The sequence below is a fragment of the Eucalyptus grandis genome, chromosome 8 (assembly GCF_016545825.1).
Source record: "Eucalyptus grandis isolate ANBG69807.140 chromosome 8, ASM1654582v1, whole genome shotgun sequence".
Lineage (NCBI taxonomy): Eukaryota > Viridiplantae > Streptophyta > Magnoliopsida > Myrtales > Myrtaceae > Eucalyptus > Eucalyptus grandis.
The window spans coordinates 7,827,376-7,833,685 of record NC_052619.1 but is presented as its reverse complement, the minus strand read 5'-3'; positions in this window follow the sequence as shown (position 1 = coordinate 7,833,685).

Below are 6,310 nucleotides of genomic sequence, written 5' to 3'. Positions count from 1 at the left end.
AAATTTCACGGTTTCTTAAACTCTGATCGTTCTCTCAACAGTTCCTGCTCCACTAAATGTGCCCTTTCATAAATCTTATTATAATCTCTTATGTTCAAAGGCACTAGTTGCTTTCTAATGTCAGTTCTCAAACCTTTCAGAAATCTCTTAGCCTTTTCCTCCTGATCCTCAATCAGTCTAGGGGCATATCTAGACAGTTCAGAAAATCTAGCCTCATACTGGTCTACTGTCAGCTCCTTTTGTTCTAGTTGAACAAATTCTGTAATTTTCCTGTCCTTAGCACAGTTAGAAAAATGCTTTCTATTAAAAGCTCTCACAAACTCCTCCCAGTTAACATCAATACCTGTTAGAAAGATTATGTCCTTCGAAGCTCTCCACCAAAACTTTGCATTTCCCTCCAGCTGGTACTCTGCCAAAGTTATTTTCTCAGCATTATTGCAGTCCAACAGCCGGAAAATTCGTTCCATCCCATCAATCCATTGCTCCACCTCCTCAGGACTTCCCATTCCATTAAACTTAGGTGGCTTCAGCTTCAAAAACTGCTCCACCAGTCCTTGAGTACGGCGTTCTCAGCGCTTGTCTTTCCATCAGATTTCCAATATTGGCCAATGCCTACAGGATGTCTTCCATTCGGGGTTCAGCCCTTGCAGCAAAGGCTTCAGCCCTCAATGGATGAGCACTTCCAGCTCGCACCATGACTTTCCGGCAATTTCCAAGCATTGCCTCAGGAATAATCTGAGACTCTCTGCATCCATTCAAAGCAACTACTACTACCACATAAGTAACATATACATGTTACTGGTACCTAAAGGCAACTCAAAATAAACCACTAGGGATCTATGAGTGAATACTCATCACCCGTTATTCAATTATTTCATTTTATATCCTTGATGTGCATTGTCCTCATGTTCCTCAATTTCGAAATGAGGTTCCTTATCACTCCGCCTATAACCATTCGCTCTGATACCAAAAAAAGGGCGCTGTGACACCCCAAACCACCTAGGGTTGCCATAGGCACCTAACATTACACCTGATGGAACATTAGCTACATCTCTTAGAAGAAGCGTCGTAACTCATAGACATTTTTTTTTTTTGAAAACGGTCCCAGCGTGACTCATTAGCGGAAGAAAAATATAACATCGCCATCTCTCCCTCCAACAACCACGATACAATTGCACACCACTAATCATCATGAGAAAAGACAAAACCACGACACTTTATTTACATATTTTCAAGATGGGTTTCCTTGGGGCGGTACATCAAAAGAAAGGCCAAGACATGAAGCCACACTTGGCCATAACCCAAAAAGAAACACTCGACCCACTACGACTAACGTGCAAGATCCCCCATCACTAGTGTCGGCTAACCATCCCAAAAGTTTCAGCTCCTACTTGATAGGGGTGATCGGTTCCCGGTTTGGTCCGGTTCTACCTTGGAACCGGGAACCGGACCGGGAGCACCGGTTCCCAAAATTGTAAACCGTGGACCGGACCGTTTGGTCCTAGGACCGGGAACCGGACCGACCATCGGTTCCGGTCCAGTCCAGTCCGGTCCAACAAAATCGGCTCTACTTTTTTACACTAAAGAGTGACCGCGCTCCGGACCAATCAATCCAATTCGGTTCTCGAGCAATTCAACAAAACTAATTACATATGTTTCCACGTGCAAAATATTCAAATGTGATTCAAACTTCGTGTGTTTCACACTTAGCTTTAACCATGAAAGTCGTGAATAATTTGGCTAAAAGTTATGCATGGCTTAGATTTTATAGACAATCTCTGCTCTTTAAATGTTTAGTCAATGTGGGACTCTTGGAGGCTTGAAGTGCCTTGTGGGTCTCTTGAAACCTTAGTCCCACATCAAGTAGAAGATGAAACTGATAGAAAATGAGAAAGAAAATTGACAAAAACTGAGAAAGAATTGGAGGAATTTTCTGTATTGTGTATTGTTGTGTTTGTACATGTATTACACACCTATTAATAATACAAGAAAAGAGTACGGTAGGAAAGAATATACAAAATATGTTGTTTCCTATACTACTGTCCTAATATCCAATCTCATGGATTCATAGAATCAATTAACCGTATTTAGATAATTAGAATAAAAAAACAAATCATATTTCCAACAAAAACTAACAAGGAGATTTTTTTCTATAAATAAAAGAGTAATAAAAATAGTTTTAATGGTCTCTTGGCCACATAAGATGATGCTATCTCAAATTGCAATTTTAGTTGCAATAAGTTATCATGTTTATATATTTTATTAATGCTATGTATATAAATTATATAAAAAAATTTGTTTCGGTCCGGTCGGTCGGTTCGGTCCAGTTCCCACCTTAGAACCGGGAACGGACCGACCGCCACCGTTCCAAGATTAGGAACCGGGAACCGGACCGCCGACCGTGGGAACCGCCCAAAACCGGCCGGTTCGGTCCGGTCCGGCCGGTTCTCGGTTCGGGCGGTTCCCGTTCCACACCCCTACTACTTGACACACACGGGCCCTCACACCGATCCCGGTGCATCAGGCGGTGGCGGCGGCAACATTCCACGCATCGTTCCATCTCGACGAACGTGGACGGATATAAACTCCTTAATGACAGGGCCCCCAGCCAGGCCCACGTTGTACAACACTAAGGCGCGCACTCGAATAAAAGTCAGTCCAGGAATGGTGGGATAGTCAATCTCCACATACTCGACCTCTACATCTGAAGGAAGGCCGTAAAATATGCTCCACGAGACAGCAGGGAGCGGCATCCTGCTAATCTAAAATGTTGGTCCCCAAAGGGGTGAGTACAACCACTCAGCAGGTAAAGGAATCCAATAACCACTCAATGCATCATACAATACAATCACAAACTCATACATGTCACTCATGCATCAAAGCATACTTACCTCGAAGCCATGCATATACCATCATACATCTTCATCACATGTCATCATGCCATAGGTGATCATCATCATATCATGTCATATATGCATATCATCATCATATCTTATATACATGTCATCATGCCATAGGTGATCATCATCATATCATGTCATATATGCATAATTCAATTTCCACTTTTAAATTTTTAATTTGATCACCACATCCCACTTCCTCGAGATCATCAATTTCATCCGATACTTTACACTCGCACCCCATCTTGGCATCGCGAGAAAAACCTCCGACATTCAGCCACTTAAGGCCACTGGGCATCCGGCACCCCCACACTCTGGGCATCTTGCATCCCAACTGGCATCACGAGGCATCCCCTTGGGCAAAGATCTCCGAGGCTTCCGGCACCCAACCATTCCGGGCATCCTGATACTCCCAGGGCCATTCGGCCATGTATCTCTACACATTCCGGGCATCCGGCACCCCCCATCCCGCGCATCCTGATACTCCCAGGGCATTATCATCCGCCACAAACAGTTTCCTCATTTATCATTGTTTATGTTTACCAATTTAGGTCTCAACTTAACATGGCACATGATGTAATGGCAAACAAAATCACTTTCATCCTTTGATCTACACATGCATCATCAGTCATCATCATATATGCAGCAAGACGCAATCTTTCATAAAAAAAAATAAAGTTTATGGAATTTGTACAATTTAAATAATCCATTTATCATGCCTTTTTTTTTGGGAATTTATTTAAATTCCAGCTTACACCATTTTTGAAAATATTTAAATTAAATATCCATATGATTCCCAAAAATCATGAAATTAAGGCATATGATAAACAAGGCAATAAGATAATGATTTCATGAAAAACACATGGCCAATAAAGTTCCACACAAAAGATATCATCCACACAATCACAGCATGCAATTTCTGATAAAAACAGAATGTGCAGTTTTTGAAATAATTCGATTAATATACTCTAACGACCTCCAAAAATTATGTAATTTTACCAGGTTATAGCTAAGACATTAAAGTAGATTTTTCATGAAGACTTCTAGGCCAGATTCATTCTAAATAATTTCCTATAGTCGTCCGAATCTTCTGGTTCTCATACCGAAACGTCCAGTGTAGTCATCTCCGAAATACCGAGTTTTTACCCACTTATTATTCTTATTTTCCTCTGAAATTTCGATATAATTTACTTCAAGAGGTCCCCTACAACTTTCATGAAGGGATCTAAGTCAAATTCCAAAGAAAAGTCACCATATGGGTCCATGAACTCTCGGGTGGGCAGTACTACGTCTCCAGATTTACCGTCTTCAAGAGTAAGTCGATTCACTAGGCTATACTTGTTCATTTTACTTCAAATTTGAGTATGGTAGTCTTTAAGATGTTCTCTACAAGTTTTATGAAGAAGTAGAAGAGATATTCTTGATAAAAAAATCAACATGCAACCACAGATCTACATAAAGGTCAGCAAAATCGTTCCAGATCTAGTGTCTCCGTAGGATGAGAGTTTGACCCCTTAAATCTCCATCATGTTGCACCAAATTTTAGTATGTTGTAGCTTAAGATGTTGGCTACAATTTTCATGAAAAAATCAAAGTCAAAATGGAACTCAAAACATGAATGCAAGCTCTCACAAGATTCTGGTTCAGGCGGTTCATGCGAAAACATCAAGCATATTCAAGAACAAAGCACATCTTTGCTCCGGTTTCGCCTACCCTAACATCGAAAACTCACCACTAGCAAATCATACATGCAAGGCACACATGCAATAGTGGAAATCAGTCCCAACTTGCCTCTAGAACCAAGCGGACAGCAACACATGAACGGCACACCGGCGATGGACGAACGGCGTGCGGGCGGCGAGGGGCGACTCCTTCTCCTCTCGGTTCCTCTCCTCTCGGCCTCACTCTCTCTCTCTCTCTCACTTGGCTGAACAACACCAACCAGCCACCCTCTCTCTCTCCTCTTCCTTTTATTTCCCCAAATCCTCATCATTTGCAATCATCACTTGCCTCTCCAATGGCCAATGCATGAAGACCTCCTCTTGCCACTTGTCATGACACATGCATAATGGGCTTTGGGCTTGGGCTTGGATTGGAAGAAGTGGGCCGGCCACTCCTTCCCCCTCATGGTTGACGGCCACTCCTCCTTGGGCCTAATTGGGCTGGCCATTCGGCCCACCAAAGGCTCAAGCTATTGGGCCTAAGGCCCAACCTAATTAAAAATCAATTTTCCCCTTTCTTATTTTTCTTTTAAGAATTTAAATTACTAAATTCCACATGGCCAAAATCTTGTAACATTTTATTTATAGAAACTTAGTCTATAAAGTGCATAGCCAAGCATAGATTAATTTATCTAATTTAAAATCTCATGAACACAAGCATATATCACTTAATCCTAAAAGGAGACTAATGGCTAAAGCATAAGCCATAGGTAATTTCATTACCTAATTACTAGCTTTAATACACCTTAGAGCTTGACTTGAATTTTTTTGGGATGCCACACAAAAGTCCTTCATAGTTTCTCGTTCAACCTCTTTACCCCCTTTAAATTGTATTGTGAAACTCAATAATTGATATGAGGGCCTTGTTACTTGTTATTTTAGGTTCTTTTATTTTTTAGCATAAAGATTTTGTTATGGCTAACTCTATGAAATGTGTTTTCTCAAATTTCTTGTCATTGATGATCCATTCTTTAAACTCATGATATTTGGAAAAAATTTATTGCTTTTAAGGATTTCTTTATTTTGAAGTGAAATCTTCCAGATTTGTATTTTACTAAAGGTTCTTTCAAAATTTATGAACTGTCCTTCTTAGTTTTGAAAGATTTTTTTTTTCTTTTTTGTACTTTGATTAAGCTTTTTGGAAAAAATAATTATCAAGTCATCGTTCTACACGGTGCGTGTGAGCTGAAGTGGTTCCATTGAAAAGTCGACACATGGCCTCTAATCTGGACCGGTCACAAAATGGAAAAGTTTAAAAGGTAAGTTTTCTTTTTCTCATCCCTCAGGTGGGCTGTCAGAAAAGGATGGGATAATGAATGTTCGGACTCTTGCTTAAAAAATTCTCTCTCCTAATTTCAATTTTCAGAGTTCTTTTTGTTCTTTTCTTGGAGAAGAATAGCCCAGACGCTTCTCCTCTTTCTTTCAGAGTTCTTTACGTTCTGCTGGTCGTAGCTGGTTCCTGCCTTCACCTCCTCCTTTGCCTCTCGAAGCTCCACCGGTGGCTCCAATGAGCTCGAGTTGAACCTTGCGCGTGCTTTGCTCCTCTCTCTCACCTGAGTTTGGGGAAATCAAGTGACAAAGAAGAAGCTTCTCCATTTTTTTCTACTTTTTCTTAGAGACATTTCTTCTTGTTTTCGCCCAACCCATCTCCCTATTTTGACACCGCCATTTGAAAAGCTCATTTTTCGT